A 27,929-nucleotide genomic window follows, 5' to 3' on the forward strand; every position below is an offset into this window, starting at 1 on the left:
GGGTGAAACTAGGTCTTTTCTGATGGACAGGGCCATTCTCAGTAAATCTTTAATCCAATCTTCTGTTGATGGGCGGGTTTGTGTTCCATCCCTGTTGTTTGACCTGAGACCAAACTATGGTGGAGGTAATGAAGATAATGGTGACCTCCTTCAAAAGGTCCTATGCATGCACTGCTACATTCAGTGCCCCTGACCCTGTAGCAGGCCACTGCTGACTCATGCCTTTGCCAGGGACTCCTGGACACTCACTGGCAAGTCTGGGTCAGTCTCTTGTGGGGTCACTGCTCCTTTCTCCTGGGTCCTGGTCCACACAAGATTTGCTTGTACCCTCCAAGAGTCTGTTTCCCCAGTCCTGTGTAATTTCTGTAATCAAATCCCACTGACCCCCAAAGTCAAATTCCCTGGGGGTTCTCAGTCCTGTTGCCAGATCCCTAGGTTGGGAAATCTGTTTTGGGTCCTAGCACTTTCTTAACAGTGTGAGAATTTATTTGGTATAATCGTTCTGCAGTTTGTGGGCTGTCTGCTCAGCGGCTCTATGGTGGGGTTAATGGTGACTTTCTCCAAGAGGGCTTATGCCATACCCAGGACTGCTGAACCCAGAGCCCCTGCCCCTGCAGCAGGTAACTGCTGAGCCATATCCCCTCAGGAGACACTCAAACACTCAAAGGCAGGTGTGGCTCTGTCTCTGTGGGGTCTCCTGGTGCACACAAAGTTTTGTTTGAGCCCTCCAAGCATCTCTAGAAGGTATGGGCTTTGATTCTAAACGCAATTTTGCACCTTCTTGCTAGGGCTTCTTTTTTGCCCTTGGACATGGGGTATCTTTTTTTGGTGGGATCCAACTTTTCCTGCCATTGGTTGTTCAGAAGCAAGTTGTAATTTTGGAGTTCTTGCAGGAGAAGAGTGCATGTCCTTCTACTCCAGCATTTTGAAGAAAAAGGGGCTTCCCTTGTGGCTCAGCTGGTAAAGAATACACCTGCAATGTGGGAGACCTGGATTCGATCCCTGGGTTGGGAAGATCCCCTGGAGAAGGGAAAGGCTACCCACTCTAATATTCTGGCCTGGAGAATTCCATGGACTGTGCAACAGAGTCTAGGTCGCAAAGAGTCAGACATGACTGAGAGAGGCATTCACGTTCACAACCATCTTGGCCATCTTGGCAAAAGGCAAATAACTCAATTTTCTTCTGTGTTCCAGAAAGTTAGAGAAATGAGTGAAGCAGGGAGAGCAATAATATATATGTGAGTGGTAGGCTTTTGAGAAAACTGTAGAGCATGTGCCCTGGCCAATGTAATTCATATTTATATGTGAAATATTCTAACTGTTAAATAGTTCACTAAGTTTTATTGGTTCTCTACCTTGAAACAAAGAAAACATAGCTTAGCTCATAAGCAATTTATTGACAAGCCTCTAATCTAGCCTTGGCCACCAGGCCAGTATTATCTACATTTGTGGTTAGATTCCCATGGTAGCTCCTGGTGCCCTAACCTGCCCATGCATCTTCAGCAGGACCATCACAATCCATCAGAGGCTCTAGAAATATTCCTCCAAAAGCAAAGAGTCTGATTACCATCACTGAAAAGGCCTCCTTGGTTCCACTGTAGATACATACCTCTTCCCCAGTGACAAGTTCTGCATACCAAAGGGATAGGGTGGTGGTGAATACTTTTAGTTAAGCAACTTAAATATCCTGGCACTTTTCTCTTAGACAAGAGTGCCTGTTCATTTTTCACCACAAAGTCACTCAAGTGATGCTTACCAGAACAATGAAAATCTGTGTTCTCTCTCTCCCTCCAGAAAGAGACGTGTCTGGTAAATCATACACTGAAAAACTCAAATGAGTTCTGTCTACTAATCCCCCAAACACATGATGACTGTTGGAAAAACTATTCATTTAAGAAATGTGGAAATATATAGCAAATACAAAATGTGTTCTGCTTTCTTATAGAGAAAGAGTTAAGAGACAACCACCTTCAACTTAAAGAAGAAGGTTACTTTATCCAGTTGAGAGAGTAGACACTGTTTTTACAGAGTAATGAACCACATTTTTTCTGCCACACAGAATTCTGATGCTGTCAAGTATGGTGTGACAGATGATCCTATTTAAAATTATATTTTACAAAGCAAAATAGATATAGCTCAGTAACTCTGCATCTAATTGACTTAATTGCCTCATTCATCACATGACTTAAGTGAGCTGATGTTTTCTACTCTGCTTCACCCATGTAATTCTTGTAATATAAGAGCTGAGACATGGTGCCAGGCATGAGCGAGAAATCATCTCTCCTGAGAAAAGATATCATTGGAGTGATGTTGGCTTTGGGTTCCAGTTTATTGAAAAATCAATGTCCATTTGTGCGACCAACACATATGGCTTTCTTCCAGCCTGATGATGGCTTTGGGAGGCTGGCTATCACCTAATGAAGTCAGATCAGCTTACCCAGCACCCGAGTTACAATTGGCAAAGTGACTTTGTCATTAAAACCCAGTTTATCACTCCCGTTGGTGTTTTTCTTCCCATTTCAAACCATCCTATCCATTTCTCCTGAACCCACAGTATTGTTTTTCTCTCTGCAGATAACAGACAAATGGCTCCAAATTTTAACATTTCAAAGGGATTCAGTATGATGTTTGGTGCACAAAGGAGAAACAACTTTCCCACGTGTCTGTGTCTTTCATTAAAGGCAGAAAAATACACTTATACATATACAGTCCTACTTAGTCTTGACTCAAAATAGACATTTATAAGTCAGAGCCAGCCTTATAACAAGCTTAACTGAAATTTGTCAGCTTGGCTGTCTTGAGTAAATCAACAAGTTTAGTTTTGTTTAATGTGTTGGTATGTGCCAGTAAACAGAGTCCAGATGACATTTTACAAAGGCTTTAAAAAATTAATTACCAGTAAAGTAATACCATTTCCCCATTTATTAAATGCAGTAGCAATCTAAATTGCAAATACTGTTTTTTTTTTCCCCCAATGTTCTCTTTCTCTGGAGAATACCCCTAGAGTGATAGTCACTGGCAACAGAAGCTCTGGCAAAGCAGTGGGGTTTTTATCTCCCTGAAATCTGCCAAGAGTAACAAATAATTCTGTTAGGAAGTGCTAGCTTAGTCTCTAATCATGGTGATGTGGTTCTTACTTGAGTGGATCATGTGAAGACCTCCCTTTCTATTAGTTTGGAAGGTTTTGATTACAGGTAACAAAAACTAACTTGCTAGTGTTAGGAAAAAAGAAAAAGAAGTATATAAATTTGCAAGGATACCAAGGATGTCACAGAAGCAATGTGAGGATAGGGAACCAGGCATAGAGACTGGGTATGAATGAAAGCACTTCTGTTCTTTTTTACCAAGAGGGAGGAAGCCAGGGTCTTTTAACCAAGCAGGATGGTCTAGAGCTGCTGCTGCATGTAGGACATCATGGATGCTGCTGTTGCTGCTATGAATGAATCTAAATGGTCACTTTGGTTTTGTGTCCCTCACTACAGAGTCACTGTCCCATGTTGGGGCCTCTGGTTGACTGAGACTGGGACATTTGCACCTATCCTGTCAGATGCCACTCCAAAGAAAAAAAAAAAAAAGATCATCGGATGGTACTCCAATGATCTCTGGTTTCTCCCTAGAAAAGGGTGTTTATGGGGAACTGCCCTATATGATCAATGTCCTCTACACTCAGAAGACGAGCACCTGAACTAGAAGACATGGATGAAACCTGCCAACCTTCCAGCATATACTTAGAACCCTTAGAACTTGGGGTCAAAATAAGAAGATAGAAACAGAGTATATGGTCATTTGTACTTGGCATTCCTAGAAAACTGAAATCTGAAACAACTACCTAAAGTTTGCAATGATTACAGCAGGTCTGAACTGGTAAGTGTTGTAAACTAGAAAAGTGATCCATGGCATGGACATTTCAAGGTCATGGGAATCTTGAATGAGGAAATGTAGTCTACTGAGAGTCATGTAAAAAATCTTACCTAAAGAGACATGTAAATGGTTCCTGTAAGAAACATAGGAAATAGGAGAAAAAAAAAAAAAAACCAGAGGAATAAGCTGGTTAGGAAGTAGAGTCTCCAATAAACATCTCAAACTTATGATGAAATATAAATTCTCTCCTTCTTGAAACACTCTTGCCTTAGCCAACTTGGGCTCTATAACAAAATGCCATGGATTAATTGACTTAAACAACAGGAATATATTTTCCTACAGTTCTGGAAGCTGAAAGTCCAAGATTAAGTTGCTGATAGTTTTGATTCCTGATGAGAATATTATTCCTGGCTTTTAAAGGTTCACTATCTCACTGTCATCATCATCAGATGGTCAGTACCAAAATCAGATTAATTATATTCTTTGCAGCCACAGATGAAGAAGCTCTATACAGTCAGCAAAAATAACACCTGGATCTGACTGTGGCTCAGATCATGATCACCTTTCTGCAAAATTCAGGCTGAAATTGAAGAAAGCATGGAAAACCATTAGGCCACTAAGGTATGACCCAAATCATATCCGTTATGATTACACAGTAAAGGTGATGAATAGATTCAAGAGACTAAATCTGGTAGTCTTGTAGATTGCCTGAAGAACTGTGGACAGAGGCATGTAACATTGTACAGGAGGTGATGAAAAAAATATCCCAAGGAAAAATAAATGCAAGAGGGCAAAGTGTTTGTCTGAGGAAGTCTTACAAATAGCTAAGAAAAGAAGAGAAGTGAAAGATAAAGGAGAAAGGGAAGGATATACCCAACTGAATGCAGCATTCCAGAGAATAACAAGGAGACTTAAGAAAGCCTTCTTAAGTGAACAATAGAAAGAAATGGAGGAAAGCAGTAGAATGGGAAAGACTGGAGAGCTCTTCAAGAAAATTGAAGATACCAAAGGAATATTTCATGCAAATACAGGCAGAGTAAAGGGCAGAAATGGCAAGGACCTAACAGAAGCAGAAGAGGTTAAGAAGAGGTGGCAAGAATACACAAAAGAACTATACAAAAAGGTCTGATGACCCGGATAAAACATGATTGTGTGGTCACTCACCTAGAGCCAGACATCTTGGAGTGGAAAGTGAAATGGGCCTTAGGAAGCATTACTATGAACACAGCTAGTGGAGGTGATAGAATTCCAGTGGAGCTATGGTGCTGTGCTTAGTCACTCAGTCCTGTCCAACTCTTTGTGTCCCCATAGACTGTAGCCCTCCATACTCCTCTCTCCATGGGATTCTCCAGGCAAGAATACAGAAGTGGGTTGCTATGCCCTCCTCCAGAGAATCTGCCCAACCCAGGGATCGAACCCAGGTTTCTCACCTTGCAGGTGGATTCTTTACTAGCTGAGCCACCAGGGAAACCCAAGAATACTGGAATGGGTAGTATACCCCTTCTCCAGGGGATCTTCCCAATCTAGGAATCAAACCAGGGTCTGCTGCATTGCAGGCAGATTCGTTACCAGCTGAGCTGCCAGAGAAGCTCCCAGTGGAGCTATTTCAAATCCTAAATAATGCTGTTAAAGTGCTGCCCTCAATATGTTAGCAAATTTGTTCAACTCAGCAGTGGCGACAGGACTGGAAAAGGTCAGTTTTCATTCCAATCCTAAAGAAGGACAATGCCAAAGAATGTTCAAACATACAGTTGCATATGCCAAAGAATGTTCGAACTACATACAGTTCATATGCTAGCAAGGTAATATTCAAAATGCTTCAAGCTAGGTTTTAGCAGTATGTGAACCAAGAACTTGCAGATGTACAAGCTGGATTTAGAAAAGGCAGAGGTATCAGAGATCAAATTGCCAACATTCATTAGATCATAGAGAAAGCAAAGGGATTCCAGAAAAACATCTGCTTCTGCTTCACTGACTACGCTTAAAACTTTGACTGTGTGGATCACAGCAAACTGTGGAAAATTCTTGAAGAGATGGGAATACCAGAGCACCTTACTGTCTCCTGAGAAACCTGTATGCAGGTCAAGAAGCAACAGTTAGAACTGGACATGGGACAACACACTGGTTCCAAATTGGGAAAGGAGTATATCAAGGCTGTATGTTGTCACCCTGCTTATTTAACTTACATGCATAGTGCATCATGCGAAATCCCAGACTGGGTGAATCACAAGCTGGAATCAAGGTTGCCAGGACAAATATCAACAACCTCAAATATGCAGATGATACCACTCTAATAGCTGAAAGCAAAGAGGAACTAAACAGCCTCTTGATGGAAGTGAAAGAGGAGAGTGAAAAAGCTAGCTTAAAACTCAACATTCAAAAAACTAAAATCACAGCATCTGGTCCCAACACTTCAAGGCAAATAAATGGGGAAACATTAGAAACTGACAGATTTTATTTTCTTAGGCCCCACAATCACTGTGGATGGTGACTGCAGCCATGAAATTAAAAGATGCTTGCTCCTTGGAAGAAAAGTTATAACAAATTTAGCACATTGAAAAGCAGAGACATCACTTTGGTGGCAAAGTTTTGTATAATCAAAGCTATGGTTTTTCCAGTAATCATGTATGGATATGAAAGTTGAACCATAAAGACAGCTGAGCACTGAAGAATTGATGCTTTTGAGTTGTGGTGCTGGAAAAGACTCTTGAACTTCCCTTAGACAGCAGGGAGATCAAACCAGTCAATCCTAAAGGAAATTAGTCCTGAATATTCATTGGAAGGACTGCTTCTGAAGCTGAAGCTCCAATACTTTGGCCACCTGATATGAAGAGCCAACTTATTGGAAAGATCTGATGCTGGGAAAGATTGAGGGCAAGAGGAGAAGAGGGTGACAGAGTGTAAGATGTTGTGTGATACCACTGACTCAATGGACATGAGTTTGAGCAAACTCCTGGAGATAGTGAAGGCCAAGGAAGCCTGGCTTGCTGCAGTCCATGGGGTCACAAAGAACTGGACATGCCTTAGTGACTGAACAACAACAAATCTCACTGTGTCTTCACATGACCTCTTCTTTGTTCAAATTCAAGGGAGAAAAAGAAAAGTTCTGGTGTCTCTTTCTGTTCTTATAAGGGCACTAATCCCATCTGATGCTCCACCTTCATGAGCTCATCTAAATCTGATTACTTCCCAAGGCCCCACCTCCAAATATCATTACACTGGGGATTAGGACTTCAGCATGTGGATTTTCTTAGGACACACTCAGCCTAAAACTACACTCTTCTTCAGGGTGCCACACCTTCATGGTTATCCTCCTCTCTCACTGACAGCTCTTGTTCTGTTTGATTTCAATTGTTATCCATTCTTACTTGCATTCCTCTCTTTCTATTCTTCTTGCTATTCCTGGATGATCTTATCCATGCCCACATTTAATAAGCACTGAGGAGCAGAAGTCTCATGAATCATCACTATACCACACTTCTAATTTTTAAGTTTGGTCTAATCTAAAAAATTACTTATTTGATATCACTTCTTGGAATATTAATGATACTTCAAAGTGAAAATATCAAAACTGAACTTACAACCTGCTCCTTTCACTACCTAAGAACCCCCAACCAACATACATACATACATGCACGTATACATGTATAAATACCCAATCTTTTTCAGCATCTTGGGTTACCATGATGGTACCACTGTGAATCACATTGCAAATTTACATTTATTAGCATGATTAGTTTATTATTAGTTAATAAACTAATAAACCTGTTAGTTTATTAGTTAGTTAAGATAGTTACTTTACATATCCTAACTGCTCCAGCATTGTTCAAAACTCTGGGAAAACAGCTGTCAACCAGACAGGCAGAGCCTCCACTATGTTGACAATCATATGATACAGTGATGTGCTGTCCTCAGATGCTCAGATGTGTTCAACTCTTTGTGACCCTGTGGACTGTAGCACAACAGGCTCCTCTCTCCATGGTATTCTCCCGGCAAGAATATTGGAGTGGGTTGCCATTTCCTCCTCCAGCGGACCTTCCCAACCCAGGGATCAAACCCGTGTGTCTTGCATCTCCTACTTTGGCAGGTGGATTCTTTACTGCTGAGCCACCTGGGAAGCCATGATAGAGTAATGGAATACATAAAATAAAAAATAAATCGGGTAACGTGATAAAATAAATTGGGTAGAGTGTGACTGAAAGGCTGATATAATTAGAGGAGCCCACTGGGAAAAGGTATCATATGATTTGAGACGTGGATGATGAAAAAGTGACCTTGTTGAGACAGAATGTTCAAGCAGAATGAGCAATTCTAAAGGTCTTGAGATGGATATGAGTTTCACATGTTCCTGTAGCTAAATGTAAACCAGTGTGACTGGAGTATAGTGTAAGAGAGGGATAATAGAGGGAGGTGGGGCTAGGAATTTTTGTAAAACAATGATAGTCATATTAGATAGAATAAGAGAGAATTAAAACAGACAAAAAAAAAAAAAAGAAAGAAAGTGGACTTGGCAGTTGAAGGAAAATACTGACTTTTTATTGTACCTCCTGAAACATAAGGGAAAGAGAACTGGCTTGGAATATCCTCAGTCTTGAAATCTTCTTTCATACTGTTTGGAGGCAGATGTGGGCCTTTATATGTCTCTAAATACAACCCATGGTAAAAGGACAAAAACTGATGTGTTCAGAAAATTGTGACAGGACTGGAAATTTTGGTTAATACGTTCCTTGTATACAAAGGATTGAACATAGTAATTCTATTGACATCTAATTGCTGGCATGTGCAGGCTGATAAGTGTTACCAAATGCCTTCCTAAATAAGTGTGGGGTGGTGTGGACAGAAATATTTCTCTATTGGCTAAATGGTGAAAGCAGTAATCTATTAAGAGAATTATTCTCATAGGCTGAATGCTAATTGATTTTATGTGCATGTCAAGAAGCCAGTCAATGGCAGGTTTGTAGTAAAATAGCAGAGCAAAGAATAATATACGAAGTAGATTGGAGTCAAATGTAGAAAACATCTGACCTTATCACTGAACATATCTAGTTAAGTGAACATACTTTTTACCGGTTTGGCACCTATAAACTTCAATGGAGTATCTTCAATTTCATTGTGAACATGTACATGTAAAAAATTATTAAACTAAAGAAAATCAACATTATAACCTCATAACCTTAAATTTTTTATTGAAGTGAAATTTATGTAATACAAGCTTAACAATTTAAAAGTGTGTATTTCTGTGACATTTAATGTGTTCACAATGTTTTGTAATTATCACTATCTTGTTTGAAGCTATATAGTTCCCAAAATTGAAAACAACCCAAATGTCCATCAGTGGATAAATGAATAAACAAAATGTGATATATCCATATGACTGAATATTATTCAGCCATAAAAGTTGAAGTACTGATACAACTAGCAATGTGGATAAACTTAGTAAGCATGCTAAGTGGGAAAAAAAAAAACAGATACAACAGGTCACATATTATATAATCCAGAGTGGGCAAATCCACAGAAACTTTATAATTTCTTATATTATAAGTGATGTCTGATTTTTCCTGTAAGAATTGTGTACAGGGTCTGTACTTACTCATTTGTTTTATCAGTCCATAACATAGAGAGCCCACTGAATCAGTTAAGCTTTTTATCAGATTATCAGAGAAGTAAGATGATCAGGATAAGTATATGTGTATCTGTAAGTATATGTACATATGTGCTAACTCACTTCAGCCATGTCTGACTCTTTGTGACCCTATGGACTGTAGCCCATTGGGCTCCTCTGTCCATGGATTCTCCAAGCAAGAATGTGGAGTGGGTTGCCATTTCCTCTTCCCAACCCAGGGAGTGAACCCACATCTGCATTGGCAGCTGGGTTCTTTACCACTAGTGCCACCTGGGAAGTTCATGCATATATATATATACATATATATATATATATATATGCATTGACCGTAAGGGTTTAACCTTACGTAACTATGGAAACAGAAGAAACAGTGCATGTGAGGTTTAGTGTCTGAGTCTATGCTGGAACCTGATACCACAGGTAGATGTTTGGGAAGGGAAGATGGCTGCAGAGTGAGGAAAGGCCATCTGCGTGTGCAGATGCGACAAGGCCAAACTGCAACCTGCAAGTCTGAATTGGGACCCTCAAGAATGAACTGGAACAAGTATTGGTTCCTCATTGCCTCCAAGTTTCAAACTTTGATGCTAAGGGTTTTCTTCAAGAGAAGGTGATGCCCCTTTGTCACACTGCCAAACACAAAACTGAGCTGAGAGTTGGAGAACTCAAAACAGGAGATACAGCAGAATCTGGAGGAGTTAAGCACCTGACTACTGCCACTCTCCAGCCAAGAAGCCAGGGGGCAGCACCACTGGGAGAAGCTGCAACAGTACCTTGTCTGCACCAACCTTCTCAGCTCCAGAAGCCAGCTAGGCTTTCCTCGGCACTCCTGAGCCTGGGCTTGAACTGATCACATGAGGGAAAGGTGGATTCCAGGAAATGTCCCAGCTTAGCTAAACTGACACAACACAAATCTCCCACAATTACCAGGAATGCTTATGGGAGAAATGAGTAAAAAAGTGCAAGAAACAATGCTTCAGCAAGCATTTTTGTGCCTTTCTTGCCTGCAGAGTGAGTGAGAAGTATTTTCTAAGGCCAGAAAATGGATTGGACACTCAACTAGCACTGTTGTTTCATTATATCTTCACTAGATCCCTATGACATAATTTTTATATTTATATATTTTATAATTATGATTTTTATTACCATGACAAAGATGAAGTGACAGGTGCATAGCTTGTTAAATAGCAATAGGTACTTAGCCTCCGTAACAAATAACCCAGCTAGAAAAGCAGATTTGGATCTATCCCATTATAAAGCCGATGCTCTGTCTACTGTACCACACTGCCCCCAGCAGGCTCACCTCGGCCTCCATTTTGTGTATAGTGAAGTTTTCTGCTTCTTTCTCCTCTTTCTATCTTCTTCCTTGCCTCTCCCCTGCCAAAAAAAAAAAAAAAAAGGAGGAGCATCCTTTTCTTCTCATTACCGTTATTATGGATGATCCAGCTTTTTCAGTGATGTGCCCATCAAATGTGTTATGAGGCTCAGCATCAGAAAATAGGGCCTTTCCTTTTATTCTCCAAGTATATTATTCTATTCCTCCTAGTCTCTGTGCTCTGGCCTCTGCTATAGAATCCACTTCCATCTCCTACTACCAATAAGCTACCATGAAAAATAAGAAATTTTTGTCTATTTGTTGATGAGTCATACAAATCTCCATCAAAAAGTATGTCGTTTTGCCATGACCAAATACTTGATACTATCACAAAAAGGTTTAATATATAATTCATATGGCAAAGAAGATCAGATTAAAGAATTGTGTACATCATTTGCCTAAGATGAGGTGTAAAATATTAGTAGCTAATGTTTTTTAGCGCTTTAGAATCATGAACATGGTTCTGAGCTATGAGTTTTATATTAATTCTCTTTTTAATCTAAGTGGACACCCAGTGGAAGAAGTAATTATATACTGAGATGTCCTTTAATAAAAAAAAAAAATCTGAGACTTAAAGAAGTTACAAAAACCTGCTGAAGGACACAGATAGTGAGTTAGATCCATCTGATCTCAGAGCTTGATATTAATTATCATGAAATGTTAAATTATGAAATCATGAAAGGTTTAAAAACTCCCTAGAAAATCCTTTCTATTATTTAACAAATATCCACTGAGTCCCTTCTAAGTATTCAAGTAATAATAGCAGGTTAAAAACACCATAGCATGGGATATAATGAGAAAGATGGGAATACCAGACCACCTGACCTGCCTCTTGAGAAATCTGTATGCAGGTCAAGAAGCAACAGTTAGAACTGTACATGGAACAACAGACTGGTTCCAAATAGGAAAAGGAGTATATCAAGGCTGTATATTGTCACCCTGCTTATTTAACTTATATGCAGAGTACATCATGAGCAACACTGGACTGGATGAAACACAAGCTGGAATCAAGATTGCCAGGAGAAATATCAATAACCTCAGATATGCAGATGACACCACCCTTATGGCAGAAAGTGAAGAAGAACTAAAGAGCCTCTTGATGAAAGTGAAAGAGGAAAGTTAAAAAGTTGGCTTAAAGCTCAACGTTCAGAAAACTAAGATCATGGCATCTGGTCCCATCACTTCATGGCAAATAGATGGGGAGACAATGGAAACAGTGGCTGACTTTATTTTGAGGGGCTCCAAAACCACTGCAGATGGTGACTGCAGCCATGAAATTAAAAGACGTTTACTCCTTGGAAGGAAAATTATGACCAACCTAGATAGCACATTAAAAAGCAGAGATATTACTTTGCCAAAAAAGGTCTGTCTAGTTAAGGCTATGGTTTTTCCAGTGGTCATGTATGGATGTGAGAGTTGGACGGTGAAGAAAGCTGAGCGCCTAAGAATTGATGCTTTTGAACTGTGGTGATGGAGAAGACTCTTGAGAGTCCCTTGGACTGCAAGGAGATCCAACCAGTCCATCCTAAAGGAGATCAGTCCTGAATATTCATTGGAAGGACTGATGTTGAAGTTGAAACTCCAATACTTTGGCCACCAGATCCAAAGAGCTGACTCATTTGAAAAGACCCTGATGCTGGGAAAGATTGAAGGCAGGAGGAGAAGGGGACAACAGAGGATGAGATGGTTGGATAGCATCACCAACTCAATGGACATGAGTTTGGGTAAACTCCAGGAGTTGGTGATGGACAGGGAGTCCTGGCGTGCTGCAGTCAACGGGGTTGCAAAGAGTCAGACATGACTGAGCGACTGAACTGAACTGAACTGACAATCATAAGAAATTTTTTGTATTCTAATAGCTGTCTTTAAGGTTAGTTTCTGAAAGACATAGTAACATTTGATGAATGAAAGCCTTTTTAAAGGATCTCACCATAAGTTTGTTGATTTTGTTTTAATAGGCAGGACTTAAATAAGTCTTACTTAAACTGCAGGTTTAATTGACTGAAGTTTTTGAATTCAAGTTTTCTCTGCAAAATTTATGTACACAAAACAAGCTACCAAAATATAAAAGGTTTTATTTTCATAAATTTTACCTCTTTGTTGCAGTGCCCTGAGAAGATAGGGACCACAGAATGAGAGACTGCAACTTACGGTAGCAAAATACTCATAGAGATTTCTGCTGCTAGTACAGCAGATCCTCTCTCAGACTATTTTCTTTTGTGCTTTTGCTATTTGTGCTATCATCGCTATTTTATAATATTCTCTTTTTCCTTTTCATCTTAGATCTTTAGTGTTTCTACAATGGAAAGGCTATGAACCTCTACTGGACTGGGAAATTACATTACTTAGAGAATGCAGAGCACAAGAATGCTGGAGACCTGGCCAATGTGATCTTCTCTAAGGTCTGTTATATATTTGTTTTTCCACATCACACATCAGATTCTTAATGGCAATTGCCAGTGGATTGCCAATCCACTCTGTCTAGGATTCTACCAGAGTGATTGTTTAACCTAGAGCTTATTTGATACAGTAGTCACAGAGATGACTTCCTCCACAACATAGGATAAGGAATGTGTCTGGTTTAACCTGCTTTTGTGGATATTGCATTATGTATGGCAGGCAGATGGGTTGTGATACAGATATCAATTCCTCCTTTACTATATGAATTAATTTGGTTTGGTGTGACTCAGAGCATAATCTTTTTAATGGTATAGGTTTTGTTTTCTTTGTACAGGATCTATTCCTCTTTCTTGTTTTTGTTTGATTTGCTTTAAATGTTGTTACTGAAATCTTATTTTACAAGTATACTTAAATTTTTACTTTATCAATTGAATTGCTTAAAGGGAAGTTATTACCTTCAATATTTCTGAAACTGAGCTACTACCAGTTATCCCTTGCCATGGAGATATATCCTAAGTACCTGGGCTCCGTGTCTTTTGTATGCGTATTTCCCCTTTTAATCATGATGGTCTGTGTCTTGTCTGTGCTGGGGTAATACTTTCCATGTATTGAATGACTACCTGTACTACCTCTCACTTTCACAGTAATCTTGCAGAGTGGTATGAGTACATCTGTTTTACAAATAAAAAAGTAAGACTCCAAGAAGACTTTTCTAGGGTCACACACCAGGATTTAAATCTGTATCTATGTGACTTTAAAGCTCAGTGACTTTGAGTGAGAAAAGTAACTATTAGAATGGCAGGAAATATATAATGGTCTTAAAGTGTGAGATTCTGCAACGGGACTGTTTGGGCTCAAATCATGGTTCCACCTTTATTATCAAACTAACTTTGAATAAGTTACTTGAACTTTCTGAGGCATAGTTTCTTCATCTGTAAATGGACATAATTATATTAATTAACTTTCTGGACTAGTATGGAGACTAAATATACTGCAGGTGACATCAATGTTTAAAACAGTGGCTGGCATGTGGGAAAAGTTCAATATATGCTGGCTGCTATTATTATTAAACTGAAAGTGGTTTACTAACAGAGCTATTGGTATGATGATGGTTACTCTAAAGCATCCATGAAAGTCCTTCGTGACTTTCAAAGGACTGTTTGAATATTGAACCGTTTCATACTCATTGTCATGTAGGGTCATATCTATGCTGGAAAGAAAAGAGTTGTTTTTAAAATAGTGCTTTCCAAGCTTTGGTAATATTGCTACTTTTTTTTTTTTTCCTCTCTTGATGCTGTTCTTAAATACAGAGTGGAGTATTCACCAGTTACCATACAACACATGAAGTAGCCTCATTCGATAAAGCCCTATGTCTGGAAGACAACTTTGGCTTGGGTTTGGCAATTCTAAATGTGAGGATTAGAGTCCAAAATTGACTCCCTGGAAATGCTGACCAGACAGCAGTTAGCAAATCACCCTCAAGCAGAAGGAGTTCCCAGACAATCTGGGCAGGATCAGGGCTTTCACTTCCCATAAATCTCCCACTGGCCATTATCCTTCTTTCTGGGAACCACCGTTATTGCTTTCCATTTTTTATCCCTTCCTCCTTCCCCACCCCCCCCATTCTCTTTCCTTCCTTCTTTTCTTCTATTAGGGTATTAAAGCAGACATCAAAACCAGCCCTTTGGTATGCCCTGTGTTTTCCATACTGCATGTGCTGTGTGTATATAAACTTGGAAAGTTAGGACTTTAAGGGCAGGAACTTGGTCTGGTCTTGCTCTGAATGGTACCTGCAATACCCAGAACTTCACACTCAGCCACAGAGTCACTGAGGATGGTCAGGTTCTCAAAACAAACATTTATTCACAAATTTTAATCTTAGTGTTCTATGGCTTTGGCCATAATACCTCAGATATGTTTGGAGAAAAAATTATATTAAACAAATTACTAAAAAAGAAGTGAAAAATTGGTCCTTTGATTCTAGTTGTAAGGATGACCTCTGCACAAGAAAGAGAAGGCCTGGGTACCTGGACTAGCACTCTCCTGTCTGCTTTGCTGCACAACACTTATTAACCACTTAAAATACTGATATTGATCCTAAATGGTCCTTTTTGCATTGGGTATTTCCTTGTGTTTTTCTATATTGGAACATTCCTCACCTTGGTGAGGTGAGTCAGCCTTTCCTTGTTCTCTATTTAGCTCATTAACTGAGTTGCCCCTCTGCCAGTGATTTCCAAACACCAGTATGTGACAAAATTTCACCAGTATGAGATAAAATGAAAAAAATAAGGATAATGTGGGGCCTTTTTATTTGGGATAAATTTATTTAACTGAAAGAAAAGCAATTCAATCTGAGATTACGTAATTCCTATTTCATGAAAAGATCTGCAAAAGATGAAAATCAAGAAGCCATGACTTTCGACTTTAGGAAATGTGAAATAGAGAGCTTCTCTACTCCACATATGATATGGGCATGTGTATATGTGTGTGTTATGGCCAGGCATCCACCTCAAGGGGCCATGTGACTGGACAGTCTCTTAAAGGAAGCTTCTAATGGGGACTCCATGGGACATGTTAGCAGCAGTCAGATGATTGCTAAAGCAAAGGAATTCCTGAAAGCAAAGAGGTACCTATTCCATCTTTATAGACAAATATTTAATATCCTCATTGCTCTTTGGGATGTATTTTCTTCCTCTAAGCTGTACTTGGTGTACCTTTTAACCTGATTTCACCTGAATAAAATTGTTTCATAAAGATAGTCTTGATGAAGAGTCAACAACTTAAAACAGGAAATGAATGAAAAAAAGATACTGTGATGCTGTTCCTCATAACAGTGGTTCTTTAAATGAACACTACAGCTCAAGTTTTTTAGAAAAGAGAATACACAGCAAGACTTGATTGATGATGATTTTTTGGGAAGTGCAATCTCAGGATATCAAAAAAGAGAGGAAAAAAGAAGTGCTTATGCATATATCATCTCAACAGAAATGAAACAAGTTAATGATCTAATTAAAATTTTGCTTTTAAGTGCCATTTTTGGATGTCTTTAGTAATTCCATAGTAAAACAATGAATGAAGTCCTCAGGAAGGTGAATGGCCCAGGTCTGTGTGTCTGTGTAGTTGAGGAGTGGCAGAGCTGGATTCAAAATCAGCCTTAGCTCCTGAACTAATAATGGGTTTTCATCATTCCTGCAGATTGGTGGCATAGGACTTTTAGAAAAATATCTGGTACAAAGATTATTACTCTAGTTTTAGAGAAAGAGGACATAAATGCATTGGAGAGCCTATTAACTGTCTAAAAACAAACTAGCAAACTGAATCCAACAGAGTATAAAAAGAATTTTATAGGAAATTCCCTGGTGGTCGAGTTGTTAGGATTTGACACTTTCACTGCCGGGGCCTGGGGTTTGATCCCTGGTCAGGGAACTAAGATGTCGCAAGCTGGGCAGCACAGCCAAAAAAAAAAAAAAAAAGATTTTTATACCTTTTCCAAAGAGGATGTATTCCACATGTGCAAAGATAGTTCAACATTTGAAATCAAATGGTTGTAATAGATGTAGAAAAGAAATCGAAACAATCCAAGACACTTCCTCCTTGAAAGAAAAGTTATGACCAACCTAGACAGCATATTAAAAAGCAGAGACATCACTTCATGGCAAAAAGATGGGGAAACAATGGAAACAGTGAGAGATTTTACTTTTGGGGGCTCCAAAAGTACTGCAGATGGTGACTTGCAGCCATGAAATTAAAAGACGCTCACTCCTTGGAATAAAAGTTATGTCCAACCTAGACAGCATATTAAAAAGCAGAGACATAACTTTGCCAACAAAGGTCTGTCTAGTTAAAGCTATGGTTTTTCCAGTAGTCATGTATGGATGTGAGAGTTGGACTACAAAGAAAGCTGAGAGCCAAAGAATTGATGCTTTTGAACTGTGGTGTTGGAGAAGACTCTTGAGAGTCCCTTGGACTGCAAGGAGCTACAACCAGTCTATTCTAAAAGAAATCAGTCCTGAATATTCATTGGAAGGACTGATGCTGAAGCTGAAACTCCAACACTTTGGCCACCTGATGTGAAGAACCGACTCATTGGAGAAGACCCTGATGCTGGGAAAGATTGAAGGCGGGAGGAGAGGGGGATGACAGAGGATGAGATGGTTGGACGGCATCAATGACTCAATACCCATGAATTTGAGTAAACTCTGGGAGCTGGTGATGGACAGGGATGCTGGCGTGCTGCAGTCCATGGGGTTGCAAAGAGTCGGGCACGACTGAGCAACTGAACTGAACTGAATACTCATTCACAGTGGGGAAAAAAAACTTTACCACTTTACTTTAACATTGTACTAAAATTCCTAGGTAATACATTAAGATGAACCTATTTGTAGCGAAGGAAAGGAGATGCAGATGTAGAGAATGGACATGTGGGCACAGGAGAGGAAGGAAAGGGGAGAATGAATTGAGAAAGTTGCATTAAGATAAAAAAGGAAGTAAATGGTATACAAATTGGGATGGAGGAAATAAAATGTCTTTGTTTGCAGGTGACTTGATTATTCATGTAGAAAATCCAAAAGAATTGACCAAAAATTGTCTGGAGTTAATAAGTAATCATAGCAAGTTTGCAGGACACAAAGTTAGTTTACAGAAGTCAATTTCTTTCCTATATCCCCAGTAATGAACAAGTAAAATTTGAAATTAAAAACAAAACCTTTATATTGAAACCCCAATGAATATTTAGGTATAAATCTAACAAAATATGTACAAGAGTTTTAGAGGCAAAATACAAAACTGATGAGAAAAATCAACTAAATGAATAAATTAAGAGTTGGTCTATATTCATGATGGTAGTTGTTTACAACTCTTGCCACCCTATGGACTGTAGCCTGCCAGGCTCCTCTGTTCATGGGATTCTCCAGTCAAGAATACTGGAGTTGCCATTTCCTTCTCCAGGGGATCTTCCCAACCTAGGAATCAAACCCAGGTCTCCTGCATTGCAGGCAGATTCTTTACTGACTGAGCTATGAGGGAAGTCCTAAATGAATATCCTACATTCATGGATACACTCAATATCATCAGGTTATTGGTTCTTTCCAACTTGATCTGTAGATTCAATGCAATCCCAATGAGAAACCCAGAAAGTTATTTTGCAGACTCTAGAGTTTACATCAGCAGACAAAAGACCCAGATTAGCCAACACAATATTGATAAAGGAAAGCAAAGTTGTAGGAATGACACTACCCAAATTCAAGACTTGCTATAAATCTACACAAACCAAAATAGTGTGGTATTGGTGAAAGATAGACAGATCAATGGAACAGAATGGAGAACCCAGAAATAGGCCCACAGGAATATAGATGACTGATCTTTGACAAAGGAGCAATGACAATACAGTGTAGCACAGATTGTATTTTCAACTAGTTATGCTAAAACAAGGGCTTCCCTGGTGATACAGATGCTGAAGAATCCACCTGCAATGCAGGAGATCCAGGCTCGATCCCTGGATTGGGAAGATCCCCTGGAGAAGAGAATGGCTACCCACTCCAGTATTCTCACTTAGAGAATTCCATGCACAGAGGAGCCTGGTGGGGTTCATGGGGTCACAAAGTCAGACACAACTGGGCACTCACATGGAAAAAAATGAATATAAACAGAGAGTTTATACCCTCACAAGAATTAACACAAAATGGATAGACTTAAATGTAAAGTAAAAAACTATACAACTCCTAGAAGATAACACAGGAGAAAATATAGATCTTGAGTTTTAGCCATGACTTTTTAGATACATCAAAGGCATGAATTAAAGAATTAAATTAAGTTCTTTTTCAATTCTAAGTTCAATTTTTCTATGAGTTTAAAACTGCCCTAAAAAAATAAAGTCTGTTTAAAAAAGCTGCAACAGACAGTGAGGGGGTGGGGATAACTTTATTAAAAGAGTAGTCAACCCATAGAGACAGCACTACACAGGGACCACGGAGAATTGCTTCTAGACTCTGCTCTGTGACTAGTCAGCAGTACTTTGGGAAAGCAACACCTTCTCTAAGTTTTATTTTCTCACATGAAAAAAGAAGCAAGTGGAAAAAGTGTTCTCTAAGGCTCCTCTCCTGCTCCCATTTGCTTAGTTTTGGAACAAATCAATTATGGCTACTTTTGGGGAGTTCACATAAGTGATGGGCTTCCTGAGGAACTGAAAAGGTCCTCTTGACCCAAATTGTCACCTTCTCTGCCTGGGAACGAATCTATTCCATCTCCATTAAATTTTTTTTCATCAATCATTCATTTAATAAGCAACAACCATGTTCCAGAAACTGCACTCAGCATCAGGGATTCAGTGATTAGTGAACAAGAGGGATGATCTCTTTCTCACAAAGCTATTTGACTTGTTCCTTATTAAATGCCCACACAGCAGAGCAGACACCAGACTTCCACCCACTTTCCTACTCTTGACGTCCTTATGTACTCACACTAAATTCAAGAAAGAGTGTAAATGTTCCTTTCATCCAACTTCTCAACCTTTACTACTTGAAAACTAGCTAAAATAAAAACTGTTTCTTCATTTCCCTATTATGAATAAATGCTGCCCCCTTCTGGAATATTGACTTCTAGCAGTGAAAATTCTTACAGTTCTTGGAAGGTTTAGATTTAACTTTGCTTAAATCTCACTGTATTACCAATGGAAAGTTTGATGCGTGGGAAGCTCAGCTTGTCTGTCTATACCTTGGAAGGGAAGAGAGTAACAACAAGGAATGAAAAAGCGAACTGAAACCTATGCTTCCTGACTCTTAGTTCATGGTCCCTCCTTTTAAGTTTACTAGACTGTAGACATGGTTATAGATGTTTTTATTGCTTCTACATATGCATTTGCCTGGGACTTCTCCAGTGGCTCAACAGTAAAGAATCTGCCTGCAGTGCAGGAGACGCAGGAGACGTGGGTTTGATCCCTGGGTCAGAAAGATCCCCTGAGGAGGGCACGGCAACCCACTCCAGTATTCTTGCCTAGAGAAACCCATGGACTGAGGAGCCTACTGGGCTACAATCCATAAGGTTGCAAAGAGTCAGGCATGACTGAAGTGAATGAGCCCCTACCTATGTGTATTTGCCTATACATTTTCCCTTCATTTTCATTCACATTCAGTTTGTGATTTTATCTCTTCCCTGTTTCCCTTTCCATAGTGTTGTAATAGACAGATTCCTCTTAAGTAGTTAAAGCAGGTTAAGAGCTGTCTTAACCAGCCACTCTCTGTGTATCTGTGTTCAGAACTTTTGTCTGTCTGACTGATACCTTCTGTAGATTTCTGGGTAAGGGAATTTAAAGGCCACTCATTTATGATTTTAGTTCTATATGAACAAACCACACGTTGTCTTCTCTTCCACTCAGATAATTATTTAGCGAACATTCACTGCTTATCCCCTACATATTAGATGTCATGAATACAAAAATAAAAAAGGCAAGCTCTCTGCTCTCCAGGACTTATTTTGGGGGATGACAGAAAAGTAAACAAATGATCAGAGGCAGCAGCGTGATGAGGGCCCTCAAAGAGGGAATCCCAGAGAATGGAGGAGGCATCTAACACAGCTTGAAGGCAGGTGAGGTTGCTTAGAGGTAGTGGTGCCTCACCTTCCAGCTTTTTGAGGATTCCATATAAGATGAAGGGCAAGTACAAAGGTCAAACTGCAAGGAAAAGTTTCATAGGCATTCGTATTCAATTCTTCATTTCTTAAGAGGCCTCAGAGATTTGTAAATCACAAAATAAATGCATCATCTCAGTGATCACTGAAGCTCAAGAATATAAATATCTCATAAAATATATGAGACCAAACTTTACAATAAATCATTCAGAAACATCACTTTTAAAAAATTGTGATAATATTTAATAGTCTTTCCATCTACTTCTGTAATTGATATTCACATATTTGTATAGCTTAAAGTAGCCCTATGATTTGTAAAGCCCTTTACTTTATTAAAGATTTGTATTAACTTGTGATGAGCAAACTCTGTAGGCTGTTCAATAAAGAAAAAACCAAAATAAAACTAGGAAAGTATCTAAGAATGGGATTGGAAATCAATGAACTTGTGTTTGCAAAGTGTTCTGGGACTACTGTGTTAACAATGCCTTAAAGCCTATTTTAATGTATTATAATGGAATGCAAATTTAATTAGAAGAAATTTGATTAGGAGAGAAAGATAGTTAATTTCTGAATAATCTTGGGCAAGTTGTTTAATCCCTCCAAGATGCAGATATAGGCCTACCTGTGGCCCACATGGTGCCTTTGTGCAGATTAGAAACGGCACACCTACTCTGGGTGGCTATAGCCCCCCCCAGACACTAGGGTTGGTTTTGAGAATACCTTATTTCTTTGCTCAGAAAAGGTACAGTATCTTTAATCATGTTCATTTTTACCATTCATTTTCCCTATTAAGTTTTTATCTTCTACCAGCCAATCGTATTTTGACTTATAAGGATCACTTGCTCACTGTCACAAAATGTTACCAAACAGTTTATATTAACTGTCAGGTAGTCAATCAAACCTCTTTAATTCCTATTTTGTGCTGAAGAACACAATCTTGATGATTTCATAGATATAAAACAGTAATATTATTTTAGAAAAAGTTCTCTCTTTGGGAGAGACCATGGCTGAAGTTATTGAGGAAAGTATGAACTGTAAGATTCCATTGTCTGGGAGATGTGTGTGTGTGTGTGTGTGTGTGTGTGTTTTAGTTTATCTTTAATTGATTGATGATTGTTTTACAATGTTGTTTTGATTTTTGTCATGCATCAACATAAATGAACCATAAATATATATATGTCCCCTCTTTCTTGAATCTTCCTCCCACCTCCCGCCAATTCACACACCCCTACAGGTTATTACAGAGCCCCAGTGTCTGGGAGTTTTTAAAATGGAAAAATATGAGAAGGAAAATGAAAGCTGTTGCTGTTCTATATTCTTATGGACTTTTAAAACAAATTCAACATTTAGTAATGTGGCATCAATAGGAAAATAGTACATTTTTCATTATTTACACATACAATTTATAATCTTTCTAGAAATCAGAAAATAAGCAAAAAAGAGATAATGAATGAAATGTACCCATTATAGCATACTACAAGATAGCTATTGATAGCATTTTATATATATATATATATATTCTCGTAATCATATAATCATATATGCAAAATATTCCATAAAAATCACACAAATTATCAATGTGTATTTTGAAAACACATCAGTGTGTAGATAAGCAGTTAGTTTGCTAGCTTAAGTTTGTCCTCTAATATTTAAATATGATACTTTAAAATGTTTCTACTCTGATTCTCTGAATCCAGATTCTACTGAAATATCCTAAAGGGATAAGTATATTTTTTAATTGGGGAGATACATAGCCATACACAGGCACATATATTTTTAAAATGGGATCAGCTCTTTGAATTGTTTCATTTTTTTTAAATCTAGAGACAATGTCATGATCATCCCTATTTTTTTATTAATATACATTCTCATTAAAGTTTTCAGAGAAGTGTAGTAATACATATGATATTTTATTAGACCAGTCTCCCACTTGGGCAGATGTGCATCATTTAGGTTTTAGTTCAAATATGAGAGCGCTGCCATTTCTGTCCTTGCTGACATATCTTTGTGCACTTGCCTAATTATATTCTTATTTGGGTTCTAGCCAAAGGGAAGCTACATTTTTCCAGGTGACCTTAATTTTACAGGAAGTCATAGAATAAACTTTTCATTTTTTATGTTTGATATATGCAGTTTTCTAGTCTAGTAGAATGTAAAACATGTACACATTTTGAGTATAAAACTGGAATTTCACAATGTATGGCAGAAACTACTACAATATTGTAAAGTAGTTGGCCCCCAACTAAAATAAATAAATTCATTTAAAAAAAATAAAAATAAAAATAAATTTTAAAAGTAAAAAAAAAACAAAACTGGAATTTCAAAGAAATGTCAAACTGTCATCAGGTCATTTTGAAAGTGGGGAAGCTAGCAGGTGAGGTTAAGTGGAAAGGTGTGGAAATGGCAACCCACTCCAGTATTCTTGCCTGGAAAATCCCATGGATGGGGTAGCCTAGCAGGCTACAGTCCATGGGGTCGCAAAGAGTCGGACATGACTGAGCGACTTCACTTTTCACATTTACTTGTATCACCAGAGTTTCTTTAATGGAGAAGTTTGAGAAGCATTTGGGATAGCTTTGAAAGAATTTGTAGATCAAATGGCATTTCCATTTTTATGATTGTTTTTATCCACATGGCAAGGGCTTTCCCAGTAGCTCAGCAATAATGAATCTGCCTGCAGTGCAGGAGACACAGGTTAGATCCCTGGGTTGGGAAGATCCCCAGGAGGAGGACATGGCAACCCACTCCAGTATTCTTGCCTGGAGAATCTCATGGACAGAGAAGCCTGGTGGGCTACAGTCCACGGGGTTGCAAAGAGTCAGACACAACTGAAGTGAGTGAGCATGAGCATCCACATAATAAATGTTTCCCTTACTACTTAGCCCTATATCTATTAAAAACTGTGTCAATTTGTTGGTGGGTGGTAAAATCTTCCATTGATCATAATATTTAAAGATACAGTTTAAAAAGAAAAACATCCAGGGCACATATGTCTACCATGTCAACATTTCTTTCTTCTCATCCTACTTAAGTCACCATCTTGAGGTGTTCATATACATAACCTCTTTGAAGCCTTAGCTAATTTTCAGTTAATACAAATTTTGTTCTTCTTTCTCTGACTCTATAAACAGGTAAGAATTAAAGTGATTTTCAAACTCACTCTATGAGGGTGGTTAGGCCAGCTGTACCCAACTTTTTAAAAAAATTATTTGTGGCTATCCAAATTTATTTTAAAATGAAATCATCACATTCTGCAATGACTTTGATTAAGAAAAAAAAAATCTGTTCTAGCTTTTCAGACAGCTGTCAGCCCAGCCACAGTTGGAAATGAATATTGTTTTGTGACCATAGCAATGAGAACTGTTGAATGTGGAGTACGGTGGGAAATGATCAAATAATAGCCAGAATTCAGTTTTGAAAGGACAGACACAGGTATTGCACTGGTTATGAGACTCCTATTTTTGTAATTCATTGAAGTGCCTTTTCATGTCAGTCTAACATTTTGTACTTCATGCATAGTGGGTTAATGATAGCTGTAGTCATTGTACAAATGTTTTCAGGCTACAATTATGTTATAAACTCTAATAAATTAGGTATATTATAGAATAGACTCTCATCTTTGTATCTCTAGTACTCAACACAGTATTTGGCATAAAAAGAAACCCAATAAAAGTTCTTAAATAGATGAAATGTAGTATGTGTGTGTGGTAAGTCACTTCAGTCATGTCCAACTCTTTGTGCCCTATGGACTGTAGCCTCCCAGGCTTCTCTCTCCATGGGATTTTCCAGGCAAGAATACTTTGAATGTGTTTTCATGCACTCCTCCAGGGGAAATTCAGTATGTGATCACAAAATTATGATATAAAATAAAAATATACACTTCAGAGATGATTCCCCTGATTTAATCAACAGTAGCTGAATGCCTGCTCTCAGCCAAGTACCGGAGATGCAGTATTGAGTAAACCAGACAGAGTCCCCAATCCTTGTATCCAATAAGGGTAGTATTTGTGTTGCTAAGGAGATGAACATGTTCCTAAATCGCATCTTGTCCTCTATCAAGAAAGGTAATCTGTCTCACCAGAATTTTCTTAAATCACAACTGGACACACCAGCAAAGAATCATATTAAAAATCAATAATAAGAACAACTTCACTCCTACACTTCTTCTTTTTCTTTGCTCTAGTGAAACTGATCATCTTTTTGTCTTTGGGTTCCCTAAGCACTTTCCATTCTTAGGCCTGTTGTCTTTCTTCTCGCACCTAACCGGAACAGTCTGCCTCGTATCTTTTTGCTCAGAATTTGGGTTGAATATCATCTCCTTAGAGAGGTCTTACCTGTTTTCTCCTCCCCAATTTCAACTGGTCATTTCCATCTCAGACACTCTGTCACATTATAACAATGATAAATTGTTGAAATTATGTTGCCTGTTAATCTGTTTCTTTTTATTAGTTCCTGCATACAGAATATAAATTATAAGAAAGCAAAGACTTTCCATGAAAGCAAATCTGTCTTGTTCACCACTATATTCCAGCACATAAAAGAACAACACATCAATTTTATCAAGACAATTAGGTTAAGAAAACATACTTTTTTTCCATTTTTGAATAACAGCTATATGCCTGACACTGGAAATACACAATTCAAGGGGACAAAACACTAGTTATTATTTTATATTAAGAAAACAAAAAATTAAAATTAAAACAAGTTCAAATAGTAGGAAAAATATGGAAAGAAATGTAAAAGTCTCTCCTTTTTTCCCACTCTCAACCTCAGTTATACTGCCCAGAAATTTAAATTTTAACTTTCAAACATTTCTGTTTCAAATGCTATTAGTGGTTACTACTGGGACTCCAGTAACTTATTTATATTTATTGATTTATCATAGTTAGACAGTATCTTACCATAGAAGATGAGGAATTGTTGTACAGTTGTCCCCAGTCCCCTGGGAAATTGTTCCAGGACACACACCAAAGTGGACTGAGGCTCAAGTCCCTTATATGAAATGATGTAGTATTTGCATGTAATTTATGCACATCCTCCCAAATGTTTTAAATCACCTCTAGATTACTTATACTTTGCCTAGTATAAAACAAATTCAAGTTTTTCTCTTTGGGAACCTTCTGGAATTATTTTTTGGAATGTTTTTCATCTCTGGTTGGTTGAATCCTTGGATATAGAACTTGTGGATACAATGAGCCAACTGTACTTTCTCTACATCTCCTTCTTTATGTCCCATTTCTTAATATTGCTGTTTTAGTACTCATGATTACCCTCTCAGTATTTAAAAACAGATTTAAATCTCTTGATTAACCCAACTAGATATTGTCTAATTATGATAATTATTAAAATTGGGTAATTAACTCTCATACAGTTTCTTGGTATTTTCTTCTCATCTCTTCATAATTTTTGTCATTGCTTCTTCATTAGCAAGGTTGCAATATTTGCAATCTGTAGGTTGATTCTAATATTTTAACCAGTACTTTAACCACCATTTGTGAATGTATTGTTGTGTGAAATTTCTCAGATACGTAGTATTCTTGCATAGAGGAGAAACCCTAAACCAATGCCGCTATCCATATGCTTCTCTAAGAATAATGTTTTAAGAGCAAAGTTCAGATAAATTCTCTTATATCTATCAATTGCTGAAATCACATCATATTTTAGTTAACTTCATATTTGGATCATTATTTTCAAATACACATTTATTTTTCTTGGAGTTTCTATTTGTTTTTCCTTCTCATTGGCTAGAGAGATAATTCACTTTATTATGTTTTAAAATTTTCCAGTTTCTGAAGTGCAGTTGCCTAGTGGAATATACTTTTATCCTGAAAATATGATTCCTAGAACCTTCTGACTGTCTGTTGCAATGTAAATTTATTCATTTCTAATTGCATGACCCAGAGAAGGCAATGGCAACCCACTCCAGTACTCTTGCCTGGAAAATCCCATGGACAGAGGAGCCTGGTAGGACTGCAGTCCATGGGGTCACTAAGAGTCGGACACGACTGAGCGACTTCACTTTCACTTTTCATTTTCATGCATTGGAGAAGGAAATGGCAACCCACTCCATTGTTCTTGCCTGGAGAATCTCAGGGACAGCAGAGCCTGGTGGTGCCGTCTATGGGGTCGCACAGAGTCGGACACGACTGACGCGACTAAGCAGCAGCAGCAGAAGTGACTTAGCAGCAATTGCATGATCATAATTATGGGATTCATTTTCATTGTATTATGATTTGGTTCCACCACTTTTTTTTTTTTTAGAGACTTTACCCATCTTTTCTCACTAATTTTATTCTGCCTATGTTTATGTTTAAGTTTGGGTTTGTTTTTTTTTTCAGAAAATGAGAAATGGTATATAAATTTTTCAGCACATGCAGATCTGAAAGTTATTTCATTTTGATCATTCTTGATGATAACCTGGTTAGTAAAAAAAAAATTATATTCCAAATTATTTTTTAACAACTCTAAAATTATCTTTCCTCTGGCTTCTAGTATCCATTCTACCTGATTGGAACATCTGATCCTGATCTTGTTCATTTTATTTTATAAGTAATCACTTTATAAGGAATTTTGTCCTAAAAGTTTAAAAATTTCACCAGGATGTAAACAACTGTAGGTTTTTTTCTTTTTTCCATTTATTCTCCTTGACCCATGGGAGGGACTTTCAATCTGAAGATTAAAAACATCTTTAATCAGGAATTTTTTTGTTTATTATTTCCTACCATTCATTATCTCTGTCCTCATCCTCATGCCTTTGGAACTTTTACTATAATGATTTTGTAAGGAACAGGCAAATTGGTTTGAGACCCTCACATTTAACCATAAACAAACAAAAACAACTCTTATTCTAGATCTATTGTGGAAGTCTAAATTTATCTTAAGATCTGCTCTTTTTTCCCAACTCTAAGACCAACATCTTGGAGCCTACCTAAGGAAAATTTTTGACATTCTAACTGGAGGCAAAAGTTCCAGCTAACTGCTAGATGGGATTGGAGAGAGGCCAAACAGTCCAAAGTGTTTTTAACTAAACACATTGATAATTGATTCAAA

General features: G+C 38.1%; 2 protein-coding genes across 2 annotated transcripts in view; both read left to right on the forward strand.

The window, feature by feature from the left end:
* The window catches only part of EMC2 (ER membrane protein complex subunit 2), a 292,907-nt gene extending 277,310 nt beyond the window's left edge, over window positions 1-15,597 (forward strand). Inside the window, exon 14 of the transcript XR_014057283.1 lies at window positions 13,140-15,597. The gene's annotated coding sequence lies outside the window, so the exon portion shown is untranslated. The remainder of the gene's footprint in view (window positions 1-13,139) is intronic.
* TRHR (thyrotropin releasing hormone receptor) overlaps window positions 1-27,929 on the forward strand; it is a 553,356-nt gene that overhangs the window by 170,894 nt on the left and 354,533 nt on the right. Inside the window, exon 3 of the mRNA XM_081503056.1 lies at window positions 13,140-13,258. The gene's annotated coding sequence lies outside the window, so the exon portion shown is untranslated. The remainder of the gene's footprint in view (window positions 1-13,139; window positions 13,259-27,929) is intronic.

Source organism: Giraffa tippelskirchi, chromosome 6 (assembly GCF_054371585.1).
Source record: "Giraffa tippelskirchi isolate mGirTip1 chromosome 6, T2T-mGirTip1v1.2.pri, whole genome shotgun sequence".
Taxonomy (NCBI): Eukaryota; Metazoa; Chordata; class Mammalia; order Artiodactyla; family Giraffidae; genus Giraffa; species Giraffa tippelskirchi.